Here is a 20,172-nt window from a genome sequence, read left to right on the forward strand (position 1 = left end):
TCGGCAGTACGGGAGCGTCCTCCCCCCTGGAGTCGGTCCTGCTGCTCCGGCCGTCCCTCAGCATCCAGCTAGACTCCTGAAATCCGGCCACTCGAACTTGTGTATCAGGGAGTGGTCCCGGGTTTCGGCACCACTATGTGTTGCCTCAGATGAGGTGTAGCGACCCGGTTTGTGAGTGACACGATGGCTAACGTACAGGCCTGTCGGGCTAATCACAAACAAACACCAATGTGGTGGACGGTGAAGAGCGTTTATTTCTGGTTAAGCACGGCTTTATATGACCGAGTTATGCTTACATCATCACCATATTATTATGGGTTAGAGAACTTTGGAGAAAAAGGGGCCCTATCTTCCCGTACATGGCAAGATCTTCCGATCAGCTTTTCCCTATCTAACCACATCAGTCTGCCCTTTCCACCTTGCACTCCCCTCTGTGTGGGTGTCAGTAGCTGCATTAGGGTGGCTCTAAGCAGTACATTGGATGCAGGTTGAGAACACACTGATACATCCAATGACTGAGCTGAGGTTAGTGCCTGCTCAGACCCAAAAGCTGATCTGACACCCTGTGTGGCAGCAGCACCCCCAGCCCTACCCAACAATGACCATGGGAACATGACATGGGCATGACTGAGGTGCCAAGTCCACACTGAAAGGAGGTGGTGTTTTTCTCTTAGGTGGAAAGGAGCACCAAGACAGTACACCCCAAATTCCATCACCTTTGAAAGCTGGGGAGGTTGTACTATGTTTTAGCTCACAGCAGTCCTGAAGACTCATTACCTGGAGGTTCTGATTGCTTTCAGAGCTAAGTGGTTGTCTCTGCCTGCAGATACCAAGGTGGTGCCATAAATTGCCACTGGGGAAGCAGTGTCCCTGGTATTTTTTCTGTCTTGGCTTTGTGTGTCATAAAATAATTAACAGATGTCTGTGAGAGATTCTCAGTAGTGGGCTGTTGTCACTATTTTGTGGATGTAGGAACTGCCTTCCAGGATAGTCCCAGGTCCACACCTGGGTCAGTGTCCTGTGTTCCATACTGGTCAATGTTGCTGGGAAAAATGCCCATAAATGCTGTAATAACATGTTGCCCATGTGTTCTCCCTGACCTATGTGTGATGCCTGAGTACCAATAAAGCTGTTACCTTTTTCTCCAGTGGGTTGAGGAAAATGAGAACTTTTTTATGGGTTGCATTTTAGGAGAAGTGTCCTGATGACTGTCTAATGCTCCTGAGGTTTCTGAATCTACAAAAATATGACATAATTCTAAGCACATTTCAGTTGTAATGCTAATCTGTAATGTAATGAGGCTGACATCCAGCATTTTGTTAGGGAAGACTTTCAATCCTACAGTGCTTTTTAAAGTTGTTTTCCTGTATACATCCCTTACTAGGCTTATTGCCTGCTACTAATGGTCCCCAGTACTGAGATTTTCATGTATGGGTGAGGGGCAGTTTCTGACTGGGTGGACAGGGGGTCTCTGCATCCTCATCTTCAGGTGCTCCTGGTGACACTGCAGCTCCAGCTTGTGAATGGGAGGGTGTGAGGTGAGCCATGCTGGAGATCTCCAGCCCAGCAGCTTAGTTATGAGCCCCCCAAACACCTCTACTTCTCCATCAGGAGCTTTAGCAGGTAAAGGTAAGTATGAGGTCAGATGGTTTCCAGATCTTGTCTGTTGGAATTACGGCTCAGGTGTTGCATTTTTGATTGTTAACTGGTATTATATTTGCGTGCTTGTGTACCAGAAGTATTTTAATTTGCTACTGCAAAGTCCCTTAAGTGACACAGTTTTAGCTGCCACATCCTTTTCATGGTCATGACTTCTTATTTCTCCTCTTCTCTTTGACTTCAGATTTTTTTTTTTTTTAAAGGGAGCTTTTTGGCTTTGCACCTCAATGCACAGAGTATAATGGCCCATTGGGAATTATTTTTCTGCAGCAGAGGCTAGGAGATCATTGCTCATCTCTGGAGAGGTCGTGGCTGGGTGAAGGCCAGTGACAGCATCTTTTCACACTATCCTGGGGGAATTTCATGTGACAGAGACCTCCTTTGTCCCTCAGGATAAATCTGGCTTCTTCCAAATCATTCTCTTTTAGTGAGAATCTGGGGACGGAAACTGTCCTCAAGAAATTTTGTTATGAAAATGTAGTTGGGGCTTTGGCTATTTTGTCTAATAGAATTGTTAACAAATAGACTCAAATGTTTCAAGTTCTTTTAGTTTTGACTGAATGGTATAAGGTTAATTAATTGCCTATTGATTTTTGCAAACCACATTGAAGAACAGGAATTAAGAAACATAAAATGAGTTGCAAAGTTATCAGTCTTCGAAATGATTTGTTTTAATCATGTGTCATTTAATTAATCTATAATTGTTGCTTTGTATTTAAACTTGTATTGTGGTTGTTAGATTCTAGTTAAAGAACAATATATTATTTAAAATAGAAGAAGGGAAAACAATCTGCTCTGATAATGTCTTGCTTCAAGTATAGGTTTCTGCACCCCTGCCAGAGCTAGCCCCATCTGACATCAGTAATATTTTCTGTAATGTTTCTGCTTCTCACTGAGATGTAATTAAGCAGTAAATTAGCACTGGTCATGTGAACAATGGAAACTCTGGAGCTCTTTGCTGGTGTGTGCAGTGACACCACCCCAGGCTGAGGGCAGAGGGTGTGCAGAGCTCCACCAGCCCTGCCTGGGGCAGATCCCTGGAGTATGAGTGTGAGATGGGGAGCCCTCCTGTGCTCACAGTGCCAGCGTGCCCTGCTCTCCTCCCAGGCTTCCAGCGTGTGCTTCAGCACCGAGGAGCATGGCAAACCCATGGCTGATCTGATGGGGATGGAAATGCAGTGGAATTGGATGCTGTAGCCCACTGGTTCTTGGTATGTGTCTTTTGACATGTCTTCTTGGCAAGTTAGCTTTTAGGTTTTCACTGTTCCAGAAGAATATGAGAGGCATAGTGGCTGATACATTGCAAACAGGACCAGAGAGATTAGTTGTATCATTAAGGAAGGTGACAGGTGATACAGGGATGTCCAGCACACAGCATTTTGGAGAGGCAGAGCATGAGAGGGCTGTGAATGAACCATCTTCTGCACAGGTTAGAAGCAAAGGTTGCTGCCCCTTGCTAGTTTTCACCCACAGCTGTCACAAAGGGACACGGTATCATGGATGTTATTCTGTGTTACTTAACCACAGTCAAGGAGGCCTCTGGCAAAAGTTGGTACTGTAGAAGCACTCTGCTACTCCCTGTTTTGGCAGAGAGATCAGGGATGAGAAAAGAGGATTTTTTTCACGCCCTGAAAGCCACAGCCTTTCCAATAAGACATGGAAACATGAAGATGAGTCGGTTTGTAGGAGCTGATGCTGCACTTGTGTCCCTGTAAGATGTCTCTGAATAAAGGAGCACAGCTTCCAGCACTGTTGTTTCAGCACTTTGCCTACTTCAAACACAATGACAGGTGTTGTTTTGAATTAGTGGCAAAGTAGTCATCATCAGAATTACTTAAAGTATGATAGGCTTTAGCATTTATCAAGAGCTATGTATCTTTGGCATGTTTATCAGTATTTAATCTGGAAGACTGGATTGCCTCAGCAGAAAAGTTGACATTGAACTGCTTTCTGGATTCTCTCAAACACCATAAAACACAATTTTCTCTACTCAAGCACTCAGCAGATAAACTAGCAAATGGATTATTCTCAAACATTATCCTTACAATCTTGTAAAAGCACTGAAATAACTCCTGTAACCTAAAAATCCCAGTGAGAACAATTTTTCTTATTCTGCATAGTTACTTGAGGCCAAGCCTATATGTTGTTTAGTTGAGCTTCACCTCAGTGGTATTCAGATTGAAAACAAAAAATTGACCAGAGCGTTTTTGCTGTCAGTTTTGAACTCAGCCAGCCTGGCAGGATTATTTTTCCCATGAGGATGCTGAGGCTCTGTCACACAGAACCAACACTCTGAGGCTTGAAGTGAGTCCAATCTCTCAGTGGTCACCATGTCTCCACACTTCCAAGGGGAAGAGCTCCTCAGGAGCTGTGGCTGTGTCCCTCCTGTGAGCTCAGTTCTGATGCCATGAATGAATTGTGGAAACAACTTGCCTGAAATAAAGGAGATAGGCAAAGCAAACAGATTTTGCCACCTTTTTCTTGTAATCAAAAGAGAAAGGAAATAGCTGGTTTTGAAATTGGCGCTGTTCCACAGGCCAGCACTTACACCTTCTGTAGGTGAGCCATGGAGTTATTTGCTCAGAGTATAAATCATCTCAAAAAGACAATAGATCCATAGTTGGCAAATTACATCAAACATTTAACATGGGGGGAAAAAAAAGAAAGTATGCAAATACTCAATTAATTATTCATTGGCACCACCTATTTCCCCTTAGAGGAGGCAGATTGGGAAGAACAATTAACTAAGGTCTGTTTTTTGGTGTGTGTTAGGGGGAGCAAAACCCTTTTAGGTTACAGCATGCAGTGGAGTCAAAAAGTACTTCTGTCCCTCTTGGATGATGAATGAGAGCAAGCCCTGATCCTATCTCTTGCTGAGAGACAAAATTCACTGTATCTTTGTGCCATGGGGTGGCCTGGCCCTCGCCGTGGGACAGGACTCAGCCTGGCGTGGCACTGAGCAGCTGTGTCCCAGCTGAGGTGACAAGGTCTGGGATCAGTGTTTGCACTGGTGAGCCAGCCAAGACCTTCACAAGCTGCTGACAGGAATGATTTGAACAATGAATTTACCCCAGGGGATGCTGGATTAATTTGCAGATGGGATGGGGGGAAAAGGCTAGATGTGACTGATGACAGAACACAGAAAACCCCCAGCTGATGTAGTTAGTGATTTAAAAAAACAGCTCAAGTGCCAGACTGTGTAACAGACAGAGTGGAAAAAAAAACTACATGGGGTTATTATGTTTTCCTTTCGAGGAATTTGCTGTCCACTTTACTAGGAATATGACTTCTGTTCTGTTTGCCTGTTGTTTATCAGAACAGAAAGTGGTCCAGATCAGGCAATAAAAATTAATGAGAGCAGGAAAAGATCTCCAGGAAATACAACAGAATAAATAGGTTTTTTCAGCTAGAGTGGAGATGAATGCAGGGACATGTGGAAGGATGTGCATTAATAAACAGTACAGAGAAAGTGAATTGGCCCAACTGACTTTTCTTCTAATACTAGCATAAAGAGGGGATTTTGTAAAATGAACCCATTAATGTAAAATGAAAGACTTAAATAAAAGTGTTAGCAATCTTAGAGAAAGGAACAAGCCCAGTGAATTTCAAAAGCCCTGCATATCCTAAATCATCCAATTATACAGCCTTTGCAGCAATCGTATCACTATCACACAGTATTACCATTTTACAAAATATCACATTGAAATACGGCTTTTCTTTTTGTGTGATGACAGGTTTCAGTAAAGAGTAGGGTGGATTTATAATTGGAATAGCCTTAATGTTCCCCATCTCCACTCCAAATAATGTAATTGTGCATTTGTTTGATAGCTAGGGACAAACACTGCAGAATTTTTTGTCCTGCCTTCTAAGAGAAAAGAAATAAAACATGTCAGAGAGCTTTTGGGTTGAGATGCTGGTGAAATGCAACACTCAGCTCTTGAGAAACAAAGGGGCTTTGGGTGAGGGGCCATGGGGTACATGGCTGATGTGCCAGGGCAGTGCCATGGGGCAGGGATACATGTGTCTGTGGCCAATAAACAGTGTCTCTTTCTTCTTGAGGTTCACTGGAGAAATCATTTGGACCTTTGCAGTGATGTGGAAATGTTAAATCCTGTTTCAGAGGAGCTGAGGAGCACTTTGGCATCATCAGAAGAATGGATCAAACCAGAGATGCGTCTCTCCTTGGTTTTAGTCTCAAGCCTTTCACTGTGCCCCCCTCGGTTACTGGGGGGTTTCCAGCACCTTTCAGAGCCATCCAGCAAAGTCCATCTCCAAACTATTTTGGATTTTTTCTGGATGACTGATGAATATGAGGCAGTGCACACTGTGTGACACAGGTCCTCCCTCCTGCTAAATGGAGAGGTCTGCAGAGCTGAGCCTCCCCCTGTTTCCAACAAAACCTGTCCAGTGACATTTTTGCATAAAAGTAAGCAAATCCATCCACTTTTTTCTCTGCTCAGTACTTTCATAGCTATTTCTCTAGAATTGCTCCACTGGTCATCTTAGAAGTGTTCTTATTATTGTCATAGTGTAATGAGATTTCCTTTTGGGATGTTTTTATGTACCTTTCAAAGTAGAACCAAACCAGCTATAGTTGGTTTCTTATGAGATTGAAATTGTACAGGGTGCAGAGATTATTTTTTCTCCCTCTCTTTCATTTTAAATTGGTTTCTGATCTCCCATTTTATATAAAACTGCTTACCTGGAACAGTAATTTTTGGAGTGCCACACATTCTACAATTTCCATTTTAATTTTGTTGGGTTTTCCCCCCTGCAATATGGGAGTAATTCCTAGTAATTAGTGAAACAGTTTGTGCCAAAGCTAGTAAATTAAAGGCTCGAGCTAAGGAATGAGGTCATCTCTCTATTTTTATTCATCTCTCTATTTTTATTCATCTCTCTATTTTTATTCATCTCTCTATTTTTATTCATCTAGTAGTAAGTACAGATATCAAAAGTACTCTTCTAGTTCCTGCTCCATGCTCAGAGCAGGCAGAGAGGCACCCACAGAAGGCTATTTAACCTGCCAATCTGAAACCCTTAAGAAAGTGATCTGCCATTTGGAGATGCTCTCTTTTCCCCTTGCCAGAGGAGGAAGCCTGCATGATTAGATTAGATTAATCTAGCCTACAGCCTAGGTAAAAAAACGTGCCATCCCAATTTACCAATTTATTGACACACTAACAAAAGTCTTTAGACCACAAAAGTTGTGCAATATCCCACTGGCCAGAGTTGAGAATTGAGAATTCTCAGACTAATAATGGTTTGATACCTGGACTGAAATGTAAAATTTATTTCAGGGAAAAACCATCTCCTAACAAGGTTAAACAAAAAAAAGCTGCCTTAAATAATACTAAGTACTATGTTTAAATTTAATTACAATGTCTCATTTTCATAAGCAATTGTTTAATTTTTTTTTCCTGCCTTCATCCCTCTTATATTTGTCATTTATTCAAAGAACAAATTAAGGAGATTCAACAAATATTCTTCAATAGAAATTGAATTTAGCCAAGAATAGAAATGACAGATCCAAAGACTAAACCTCAGTTGTTAAAACCCCAGTCCCTTCTATCAAGCAAAGATAAATAGCATTCCTGGATGAGGCTCTATTTAGTATAAAAGTAAGGGTTTGAAAGTCTGAGGTCAAGCTCTTCTTGCCTTGTCCTCTGGTACTTTCTGTAGACTTCCCTTCACCTACTCTTTTTTGGTGGAAAGACCCTGAGATTAAGAAACTCCAGGGTTTCATAGCATGAGAAAGCCATTTTCCAGCCAGAGTTAATCTCAAGTACCCTCTGGGGAATTGATAAGGTGAAGTGAGCTTTATTTTAAAAAAAATAAAACCATGTTAATTTTGCTACTACTTTTTCTATCTAAATATTCATAGGCCACAGCAAGACACCCCAGCAAAAGCCATTAGAAAGACACTAGAAAGTTTTAATCCTTCTTCTCTTTTTTTCCTTTTCTTCTGTTTGTTTAGCAGCTGCTTCAGGTCAGAGTCTCCAGGTAAGATGTCCCTTGCTTTTCTCCTCATTTGCAAGCCTCACCATATGAAAAACATGGCCATGGCTGGCCCCAGTGGGTCTCAGCTAAACCTCTTCTCTCAAATAGCAATGCAAGGTTCACCATTTTGATTTTGTTTTTGGCAAGAAGTGATTTATCCACAGTTTGACAACACATTACAAATCCAAGAGTGGGGTCATTGCAAAGTGGACTTTGGTATTTCTCATTAATTTTGTACCTCCATTGCTTTTACATGTGTTTGTCTGGAGTGCATTTAAAATATTAGTCAAAATGACCTCATTCCTTATTTGGGCTCAGAAATCCCTGGATGAAGGACTGCCCTGTCGGTGAGGCAGCAGGGACTTGTTCTCTCAGCCCCTTTTTCTGTGATTTCTGATGCTGCACAAGGAAACTGCCTGTGTCCTGGTCTGATTTTGATTATTATGGGGTCTAGGGGAATGACATTCAGATCAAACATATCTTAAAAAACTCCCATATGCCATGAATTCCGAACAAAGCTGAAGTTTGCCTGGGATGTAATGACACCAGCCTGTTGTGCTCTTCTGCAGCAGCCTGTAATTACATCTCTCCTCAAACTGTGCATACATCATTGAGGAGGCTGATGTATAACTAAAAAGGCTGCATTAATTTCAAGCTACATTAGGAATGCAGGAGTAAAAATAACCTGATAGAAAAAAGGGCAAAATTAGAATAAACTTGACTGTGAGGTTTCTAGGGAAATATAGAGCAAGGAGGAAAAAAAATATCAGAAAGCAAAGAAGTTTGATATTGCTGCAGGATTATGTACAGCATGTGGGCTCTGTGGCCACTTGCAGGAGCTACTCTTGCAGAATCACAGAATAGTTTAGGTTGCAAAAGACCTTTAAGATCATAATGTCCAACAATAAACCCAGCACTGCCAAGTTCACCACTAAATGATGTCACTTGAGTTCCACCTCCACACATCTTCAAATACCTCAGGGATGGGGAGTCAGCCACTTCCCTGGGCAGCCGGTTCCAATGCTTGACAACCCTTTCAGTAGATTTTTGTTAGTATACAATCTAAACCTTCCCTGGTTTGATCATTACAGGCTGGGCAAAGGCAGGGCTGCAAAGGCATAGTGAAACCCCTGGTTTTTCATCTTGTCTTCTTTGAGGTCATGAGGGAAATATGATCACATGAAGCCCAGTGTGATTTTCTAAATTGCACTGGGTCTGCAAGGTGAACACATTTCACAAAAATGTGTAGCTGGAGCTGGCAGAGGCTATCAGGTGATGGATACTCTTGCTTTCCCTCTGCTATTTTGAAGTCTGCAGTTCAAAAGCTTTTGTGTGCCTGAGTACCAGCTATTCAGAATAGAGGATTATATTGGGGCTGAAATTTCACATGAAGCTTGGATTTCACATGATAAATCAAGGTCTCTTCCCATCCTCCCCATCTCACAGCTGGTCAGTTTATCTCTTGCATCTAAACACAGATATCCTCCATGCGCTCCCAGGGGACACTGGTTTGGGTTTTTAAACAAGCTCTTTCAGGTTAAGGGACATTCTTTCATCATTTTTATTTTTCCATGTCTGCTGCGTATAACCAGGAAGGAGGTGACTGTATTTTTCAAACCAGCATGTTACAAGTTAAGCTTTAAAAGCCATGATTAGTTACACAAATAAGAGTGATTCAGTTCCTGTAAGAGCTGAGCATTCACATATTCTGCTGAAATCCCAAGGGTGACCATTTTGGCTAGGAGAGAATGTATGCTATATACAGAGCTTTTAAAACAAACCAAATCAATTCTCATCTTACATGCTTAGAAATCAAGGGCCTTGTTGGAAGAAAGGAGCACCAGTTACTTGTGAGTTACCTGCCTGGTGTGCAGAGAACATGCTGACATCTGTCCCAGAGGTGGTCAGCAGTTGGCTTTGCTGCTTTATTTTTCTTGAGCTCATACACCAGACCTAATTTTCTGGCTAAGAACCAAATGGGATTCTCATCAGCATCCCCCTCCTGGAAATCCCCCTCCAGATCTCTGGCAGGGGCTTTTCCTGGTGCTCCTGGCCCTAGAAAGAGTGCCTAGAGCCAAGAGGGAGGACAAGTCTGATGTGGGTCCCACAGAGCACTGCTGTGAGTGGGGGGCAGCACCAGCAGGGGAGTCAGGAAGGGCTGACACTGTTTGGGCAGTGAATGCTTCAGATGAGCAGGAGAGGTGAGACCTGGCCTCAAATCCCCATCCTGCTTCATGCAGGGGAGCACTCTGTGGGGCAACAGTGCTCTGACCACACCAGAGTCCCACAAAAGTGTGAGCTGGTGGTTGTTTAGTGTTTGGGGGTTTTCCTGTGCCTTTTCTGAATGTGCAAGGCATTCCTTGTAATTTGATTCCAAATCTGACTGGAATTCAAGGTTTTATTTTCTCTCTTACATACTTCAGTATTTGGGAAAGAGAAGTGAATTAAACAGAAATGAATTTCTGTTTAGTTTTTAATGGGCTGTGGAATTACTCTGTTTTCTGTGTGACGTAGTAACGCTTAATCAGTTACCAAGGGCAAGCAATGAGCAACCAAATTGTTTTTATGCAAGGTGTTTTACAGAAATCCATTAAACCCTGAGTATTGATAGATCATACTTTCCACTGAAGTTTAAGATTACATTGCTGCTACTTATGCTATGACTAGTGTTGCAGCCTATATTCAATTATGGGTATTCTACAGCAGGTTTTACTAGACTGTATATCCAAGTTAATCTCTGTAGCTTGACTGAATGGCACCAGTGAAAAACCTGACTCATGCCACACAAGCTAACCACTTGCTCCCCTATAAATATTTGAGAATTGACTTTTTCTTGAGTGCCTGCAGGAGCCAATCCAAATAAATTCTTCTGGCAAAGGTTGCTGAAGGACATGGAAAGTTTTCCTCTGGAGTAACTGCATTTGACTGCAGAAATACTGAAGTTACAAGTGATTGTTTGGGAAAATGTGTCAATTTTTTTCCTCCTTTCTTTCTTTCCTCATCATTGTCTGTTCCTTGCCCTTTTCCACATCAGTCTCTTTAAAGAGGGAGCTGTTCCAGCTGCATCAAAATAATTTTCTTTTAAGGGTGCATGTTTTTCTTTTGTTGATCAAAAGCAATTAGAGCGAGAAGAGCTGACAGTTTGACTGAACTGTCAATGAAAATACCGTAATGACCAGCTCATTTTGAAATAACCAGTTCTCCCATTAAATTATCAGTAGCCCTGGAGGGAGAAGAGCTGCATGAGGACAAGAAGTATTGTTTGTTGTAGCATTTATATATTAATATTTCGATATTTTCTAGGAACACAGTGGTATCAGTAACTTGACAGGAATGTTGGGAAGAGTGAAAGAGGCTGCACAATACCAGGATCTGACCTCACACTGGTGACCACAAGAAGTTTCCTTCTCATCTCAGGAACATTTGGGTGTTCTGTCTCTGTCAGAGCTTTGCTAGAAAGACAGACCTCTGTGAAACTCTATTAAAAAAAGGGAGGAGTATGCCAAGCCTAGCTTACTGGACTTAAATAATGTTATTGTTAATTGCTTCATAACTACTACTTCATAACCCAGCTATATGGGTGATTAATAAACCTTTTGTTTTTTTAATGTGAACATAAATGGTTTGAAGCACAGTCCTCTTACCCTGGGAAGGGTTTTGTAGGACACCACATGTCTTGTTGTGGGCTGTTAGGTATGCACATATACAGATCTTTACCTCATTTCATAGGCATCCAAAAAGCATCAGCAGGTGTTACTGCAGCACATTTCTGCACCAGGCATGGCCCACCTGGGAGACCCCAGTGGCTCTTGGTGATCGTGGTCTCATGTGAGCTTTGCCTGCCCTGCCCAGAAGAGAACTGGACAGACCAAGGAACTGTTCATGAGGAGACATAGGCACAAAAACAGACGCTAGAAAGATGCTACATCCTTGGTGGAGCACCAGAGGAGTTTTCTATGTGCTCAACATGTTTTAGATATACCTTGCTTAACCTAAAATCCATTAAAGAAAATGTACATGGTGGTAATAGACTGTTTCAGGAATAAAACTTGGTTTGTGCCCTTAAGTGCTCCTTCTCTCTGGGTTTCCCCACAACCACTCATGCCCCAGCTTTTCCTGCTTTCTATTCTCCTTTTCATGACCTTCCACATTTTATACCTCTATGGCTTTCTCCCTATTCCTAGAAAAGTTCATCTCTGGCCCTCCCAGCCCCATCCTCCTTCTCCTGTTCTTCTTTCCCCAAACAGCCTCTCCCCAGGCTGAGCCTGATCCTTGGGTTTATGAAAGCACGAAGGAGAAGAATAAATAGTTTTTTTCAGCTAGAGTGGAGATGCTTTCTGCTCTTTGCTGTCTGATCCCCTGTTGTGCTTGACCTACTTCCAGGCCATGAGCCACCACAGCTGAGAGGCTGCTACCCCTCTCTGCAGCTCACAGACACAACCTGCTTTACAACCACAATGAAAAAAGACAGACCAACCACTTCCCTCTTGATCTGCTGCCTTTTTCACCTCCCTAACAAAGCAGGGAGAGGATCTCATGCCTGGCATTGCAAGTCCCTTCTAGAAATTTATTGAAACACATTTGTAGCTAACCTGTCTCAGAAATTATAGAGCTCACAGTTTTCCTTAAGTGTTCTCTCCTTAGCCTGGAATTTGAAGGATTTCTGTACTTTGTTCCCAGGCCAGAGCCAGGGATGTGCTTGCCATGACCTTCCCATTGTGTATTGAATGTTGAAGGGCTTCTCTCTGATACAGCCTACTGAAGCTCTTGGTCTCTGTGGAACACTCAGGATGGCACCATTTATTTGGGACACATTTTCTTGCATGGGGTCACACAAGAGGTACGACAGTGCTCATCTTTACACAGCTGCTGTGACCACCCACTCTCCCCACTTTGTGTCTCTGAAGCCAAGGTTGAGTGTGCTGAAAACCCCAGAGGAACACGTGGTCTGCAGCAGGTACGTGCAGAGCTCAGACAGCTGGCATGAGTGAAAAGCTTGGCAGTCTGAAGCTTTTCCCTGGAAGGTCTCATTTCCGTATCTGCTTGTTACTCATTAGACCAAATTTATGTCTTGTAGCACAAATATCAGAAATGGCTGTACACTGGAATGACTGACTGGCATCCATCACAAAGGAAGTCAGGCCAAACACACAGTAATCCCATTATGACCCTCTTTCCTGATCCTTGCCTCTTGGCACTGCTTTTATGAACATGTGTCATGGCTGCAGCTCAGTCACTGATGATCTAATTCAGTTAGGCATCTGCTTGAAGTACCAGAATTTCCAAAAATATGGAAGAAAAACTGCCTTCCTCAAGTATCTTGTCGTCTAGTGTATGACAGCCAGTGCTTAGACACCTGGCTGCATTTCACAATGGGCTTCTTTAAACATATAATAATTAGCCAATGTAATTAGCAACAGCTCAGAAATAGCAGTGAATGCAATAAAAAATGGATGATCAAACTGGTATCTTGTCTCCCAAAGATCTGGAAAAGTGAACTTTTTCTTTCCTACCAGACTAGCCGAATTCCCCAGATGTTATAGCAACCCTCAGACTGCTGCTTCACATTCCCACTCCAGAGTGTTTAGCTGAGAATTTAGAACTCATCACCTATTTTTCTGGCTATGCCTATTTTCTTAGAACAATTTCTTTTACATACTCTTTAGGACATGGATTTTATATTAATTCCTGTGGTGATAAGAATCTGTGAGAAGTCTTTCCAGGAGGGCAAAATGGATCCCAAATTAGTATCTCTGCTTAGTTATTGCATCTTTTCCCAATTATTGTTCCCAAGTAAAACTTGTCAGTTTATGCCTTCTGACCCAAATGTAATTATAGCTTGGCTGCCTAATAAGAGATGTTTTAGTGCCAGAACTGGGAAGCCTCCTGCGTAGAGACATAAGGATACCATTACTTGCAGCTTCTCTTACAGGGTTTGGGTGCTATTTAAATAACGAGAAAACAGCTGTCTGTCTCCAGGAGAAGACTATGAATGGCTGCCTGATGTGGTTTGGGGTGAGATAGGCTTAATTTTCCTTCAGTAACTGGTAGAGTGCTGTGTTTAGGATATAAGATGGGAATAATGTTGATTACACACCGATGCTCCTAGCTATTGCCAAGCAGTGCTTACACTACACCAAGCACTTTTCAGCTTCTTTTGCCCTGCCCGTGAGAAGGCTGCAGAGGCACACAAAAGTGGGAGGAGACACACCTAGAACAGCTGGCCAAGGGGATATTCCAGTCCATGAGACATCATGCTTAATATATAAACTGGAGGTAAAGTGGGCCAGGGGCTACTGTGTGGGGGCTGGCTGTGCATCAGTCAGCAGGCGATGAGCAATTGTTTCATATAGTCATATAATTTTATTATTATTACAATTATTATTATTTTCTTCCTTTTCTGTCCTGTTAAACTCTCTTATCTCAAACAATGATTTTTCTAACTTTTACTCTTTGCTCCCCCATTCCCCTGGAGAGGTTTGAGTGAGGGCTGGGTGACAAACCGTGACACGGCCTTTGAGTGAAAGGTTTGGTGCTGGTTTGATGCTTTTTTGCAGCAGCATGCTGCTGTCTGATACAACCTCTGATGTATCCAAGCTGGAGATGAGAAGCAGCAAATGTAACAATTTTACTGGGCGCTTTGTTAGGATTTTCTATGGAGTTTTCCAGTGCTCAAGGGAGGTCCCAACTCTGTGAGACACAGGAGTGACTTCCTGCTACTCTTCCTGAGGCTGGAGCTTCCCTCCTGCTCAAAGCCATGCCAGACAAAGTTTCCAGGTGTCTGCTGATGCTGGAGCCATCCCAAGCCTTATTTCTTTGTACTGAGCACCATCAGAAAAATGGTGCAGGGCAGAGTTGGAAATCACCACCTGATAATTGTGTGCAGTTGGGTTGTGTGCGAGCTTCCAAGAAGTGAAAGGGCTGTCACTCCATCTATTCCACATCCTCTGGGATGGTCTTCCTGACTCTGCTTTGCTTGGTGGCACAAATCTTGTTGGTATTTTCCCTGCCTCTGGAGCTCAGTAGCAATCCTGAGTTTAGTGTGTATAACACACCTGTGCCTTCCACTTGCCAGAAAGTGGTAAGAACATTAACTAGCAACATTTAATAGTAGTCTCTGTGGTTAAAGCAAACAACCATCAAAACCAGTAACTTTCCCTGCAGCTTTTATACCATTTCAGGGGCTGGGCTCTTCACTCGGTGTGAAGGTAAGGTGTTGGTCATGGAAGCAGTGCTGATTTGGCACCTTGGGCTCTGAGTGTTCTGGAGTGATCAGATACAGGTAAGAAATAGCCTTGACCTGTTACCAGTATTGGTGCAACCTGTCAAAAAGAGGCACCTCACAAGGCAATGCAATGCTGGGCAATTACACAGTGACAGGCTGGTCACCCACACTCAAGGGCTGAGGCATCTCCCATCTGCTTTTCCCCAGAGATCCCAGGCCGCTTCCTGCCCACCCTGGCTATCTCCTTGCTGGCCCAGCTGCACATCAGCCTGTCCTCCTGACAGATCCAGCAGCACTCCTGCTGTTGAGCAAACCAGATGTACCTCCTGCATGGCCTGTGTGTGCTGGGGCCACAAGGCACCCTGGAAACACCACAGCCTCTGTGCTGATCCCCCACGCTGGGCACAGCAAGCTGCCAGGTCTCTGACTGCTTTGGGCTTACGAGGAAGGCTGCCATGGATGGATGCTGGGGCATGATAGATGCATTTGGGTGGAATGCATCCAGGAAAGAATGCATCCAGGGGTGACCTCGTACTGCAGCCACCTGGTCAAGTCTCTTGGCTAAACTGGGGCTGGGAGCTGGGCTGTGCTGCAAAGCTGACAGCAGCGCACTGGCAGGCAGTGTTGTACAAAATAGCACAGACTACAACAGTTCAGCACAATCAAGTAATTAGCAGCTCATAAAGGACCTGTAAACCCATAAAACCGCTGGACTAATAATGCAGACATTTGTGGCCTAAAGGAACCAAGTGATGGTAAATGAGGTGAGGTATTATGCTCCAGTCTATTGTTACCCTAGTTTATTAACTTGTAGGCATCAAGCCCGATACCGGTAAAAATGGAGTTGCCTGAATTTGAGAGGCTGGACTTTAATTTTCAGCAGAACTACAAAACCCATAAATGCAGTAAAACCAACTGGCAATTAAGAACATTTTTCTGAACATCTAGATTTACTCACAGCAGTAGAAAATTAAGTGCCCATCACTGTGATTTTGGCACTCAGCACTGGATAAGTGCCTGATGTTAAGGAGCAAGGATATTTTACAGCACCACAGTTCCATCATCTACATCAGGTTAGTGAAATTACCCCAAACTAGAAAAGGTGCCTTTGCAAAGAAGGAGGCTGAGAGCACTGCAAGAGCCCCTGCTTGCAAAGTCATAGAATGTGTGTGACTGAAGGTCATGCCTATTTCATATATAATTTTATGTGAATAATATATAAATTCTATATATAATCTAATGTGAATAATAGAATAAAGGAAATATTAGTCCTCAGGCTATGGTTTTCTTGATACATTAAGCTTGCTTAAACTGCCTATTTCCTGGGTAGTGTCTGATGACAAATATTGACGTGCCAGAGATTCAGTTGCCACTAATAGAATCGTTTTGTGTCACTGAAGTTTCATTTGACAGCACGTACACCTACCTTGATGTCATGGGGACCTGATTGTGTGGACACAGGAGGGTGGCTTCAAGTGCTGAATTTATTGTCAATGCATTTGTTGTCATTAGTTGTCATACATGTAAATGTGCTTTCTTTTTTCTGCTGTGACAAAAACGACAAACCCCTAGATCTTGCTCTGAGCATGTGAGTGATGCAGAGTGGGAAATTCTCAGCACACAAACCTAGCCCACTGCATCACCTGCTTTTTTTCTCTCCCCTGATAACTGGGATATCTCTGCATGAGCCATCTTTCGCAGACACTACCCTGACCTCCAACTTGGATTGCAGTAAGAGGATCAGCTCTAGATGACTTTTCTTAGTCTGGTTGTAGGCTGTCTCCTGTGTTGGGTATCTTCTTTTGTTCTTAGTCCCAATGTCTGGAGAAACTCCTTGCACATGGGATTTTGATGGTCTGCTAAGAAAGGTGCTATTAACCCCTGACATTCTTCTGCTGCTTCTCCTGGACTACCCCATCCATTCTTCATTCAGACTTAGCATTTCTGTCAAATGGGAATAAATTGCAATTATGGCATCTCTGAAAAGATGTCTGGAGACATTCAAGAACTGGCCAAACCGACATTTGGCAGAAGTGATTTAGGGAGCACAGAATCCAGACATCAGAGCCAAGGGTCAGATACATAATCCTTGACATCTCTTTCAGCCCTAGCTCTATGGTCCATGTTTATATTACTGTATCCAGATTTCTTCCCTGCTAGCAAAAAAAGCCCTCAAAGCCTGAGTTGAGATTAACCAAAACCTTCAAACTAGAATGTAACCAATTAATTTTGTCAATAATGTAATTAATTCTAATGGAGTGTCCTGATATTTTTATGCCTAGGATAATTTTCTGAATTCTTAAAATTAGCAGTTTTAAGTGTAGATATGGCATACAGGGTTCCACAATAACAGTAAATAGATACAGGCCTGCCTTTGCATCTAGAGTCCCCTTGATGTGCTAATCATGTTCATGCCACACCTGCACCCCTAAGGGCATGAAGGCAGTTCCCATTTATTCCATTTTTTTCTTAACATTTAACAGCAACCAAAGCTAATGCAGGTAAATATTACAGTGGGATATGAAGCCATAATTGAAGTTTTGTGTTATTAGACCTTTTGGTAAGTAGTCCTTTGACAGATGGTCATTGGTCTCAACAAACCTAGCAAGAGTCTCCCTGCAGTGATGCTCTCCTTCCTGAAGAAATCAGTGTGAAAAGCTTAAATTAGTGGCATTTTTTGTCTGAATGCAGCAGTCAGGTCCACACAACCACACTACAGGCCCACACTACAGATGTCTTATATGAGTAGATTCCATGCAAATCCAAGCACAGCTTGTCCACATTGATAGCCTTGGCTGAAGTCATACCTTTGCTCACCAGTTCACTAAATAGCCTGTATATTGTGGAGGAAACTCAAGTAATCTGTCTTAACTTAGCACTCTGAGTTCCTTTATTGTAAGTGAAGAGAAAGGGGCCCAAGGAAATGCAAGGAGAGGTGTTATGTCTTACGGCCATTCCGTCTTCCTCCTTGGGCCAACAATTACTGGTCTGTAATGCCAATTGCTTCCAAGATCTGTTCCCCAGCGGTATTTTAAGGCTTAACCTTATATAGCAAAAGGTGTTTTTTAATGCAGAAGGTCCAGGAAGTTTCCTGAAGTTACTCTGGGAATTAATCCAAAGAGCAGGACAAATCCTGGCGAAAGGCCAGCCCTCCCTTTGAGCCACCTGGCTTGGGGCTGTTCTCAGGCAAGCACTCTTAGTAAAGGTTTTTTCCTCAAATGGTGATTGATTTCCCTGCATGTAGCTATTTCAGACTATGGTCAAAGCTAAATTGGAAAGTTATGCTCTGAGAAGGTTGGCTCCACACTAATTACATATCTAGTTACACGTCATTGGAATATTAGAAATATGTTTAAAAGTGGGATAACAGCCTGCATTTTATGTGCAGTTTGGTAGCTCCTACCTCAGACACTGTTTATCTCTGTGAGCACATGAAACACTTCTGAAGCCCAGAGGAAGCTTCTCCTAGAAAAACCCAGCAAGAAGTGAGGTCCTTTACCCTAAATTCTTGCTAAAGAAGTTCAGCAACTTGGCTGCCAGTGGGCATAAGGATTTGGGTCACTGCAACACAGGTTGAGCAATCTCTTCATGGTGACCTTTCCTGTGAATATGTGAGAAGGTTTGAAAATGGGTAGAAAATACCCCTGTGAACTGGAGGATGGCTTAATGAGCTTCTCTGTGTACAACAGTGAACCTGCCTGAGCTTTTGCACAGTTTTTGTCCTGATGACTGCAGCTGGATGGAAATAGAAAACAAGATTCAGTCTTTTTGTACTGAAAGTGGATTTTTTTAGTAGACTCTATTCCATCCACCATGATGTTATGGTTGCTGTTTTTATGTAAAATGGATGTAAACTGTATGTTACAGGCTAACAGGAAGCAGATGTTGTCCAGAAAAAAATTCCAGGTGCACACAGTCTGCAATACTGGGCTTCCTGCTGCTGTGCCAGGGCTGCCACATCTTCTTGGAGCAGGGCACCCTCAGTCACAGGGCAGGAAAGAAAAGGGTTCTGTGTTACCTTATCTTTTACTGGTCTGGGAATTTTTGAGACCAGGCACTTGCACACCTTGATCAAAGCTGTTTTACTTCATGTACACGAGAGCATTTTCAGAGCAGACAGCAGGGTCACAGCTGGGACCTGGCTCAGATTCTGACCTTGTAACTGCAGGTTTCCAGGGCCCTCCATTCCCTCCATCAACCTCCACAGCTGAATGGGGTTCAGCTGGGAAACCTAAAGGCTTTACTTGCATTAAATACAACTTTGTGTGCAACAAACATCTTGATTAAAAAAAAAAAAAATTAACAGATTTTAGCACATTCTTTGGCTACAGATCCCTCATGGATGGAAGCTACTGTGACCAGTGTAAGGAAATTCAGGCTTTTTCTCTCTAGAAAACTACACTCAGACTCTTTGCAGGTCACCAGGTGTGGCTGTCTCCTCATGACAGGATAGAGGCTACACCAAACACTCAAACCTTTGTTTCCCAGTGAAGCCAGATCAGTATTTAATAGGGCAAGCATTTTTTATTAGCAAAATATGATACATTTCTTTTCTATGCACCTACCCATTTGGTGATGGTAGACTAAAAATGCCTCGGTGTGTTTAGGTGTACTGTCCCTCACTGAGACATCCTGCCCAGTGTCTGCTGCTGGTGTGTGCTCTGTTCTGATAGTGCATGCTGTTTTTCAGCACCCTCTGACAGCTGGCCCACAGGAACCCTGCAAAAGGTGGGAGGTTCTCTTTATGAGACTACCTCTGGTGCAGAATAAAACCATAGCAATGTATATCTATTTATTTTCTTACTTTTGTAATAAGTAGAGGGAACTCTGCACAGCAGAACCTTGCTTTATTTCTGTAACTCAATGGGGTCTCCATAGATTGGCACTGAAATTGATTAGCCACTGTAATCTGGCATCATAATGGCATCACCAGGAGGTCCTTCTGTGCATATGCAAGGCCCATTACCCAAACACCCACCTCCTTCTGCTATGGTGGTTCTACCTAATAATGACTTTTTAATGAGTTTTTCCAGAGATCAGGGTTTTTCTTTTAAATCCAACATTTTAATGATGTTTTTTTATGGCATAATCAGACGGTCTTCTCTGTTTGACTGTTTGTAGTATTACAGTGCCTAATTGTCGACCTCAGTAGCAGAGAATAAGTGCTTTTCCTTACCTGGCTGGAGAGCTTAGAAACCCCACAGAAGGTGAAGGCAGGGGTGTGCAAGAGAGAGCTCAAAAAATAAGGCAATACCTGCCCAGTTCAGAGGGCTTCACCCCCGTAGCAG

Source organism: Parus major, chromosome 1A, assembly GCF_001522545.3.
Source record: "Parus major isolate Abel chromosome 1A, Parus_major1.1, whole genome shotgun sequence".
Classification (NCBI taxonomy): domain Eukaryota; kingdom Metazoa; phylum Chordata; class Aves; order Passeriformes; family Paridae; genus Parus; species Parus major.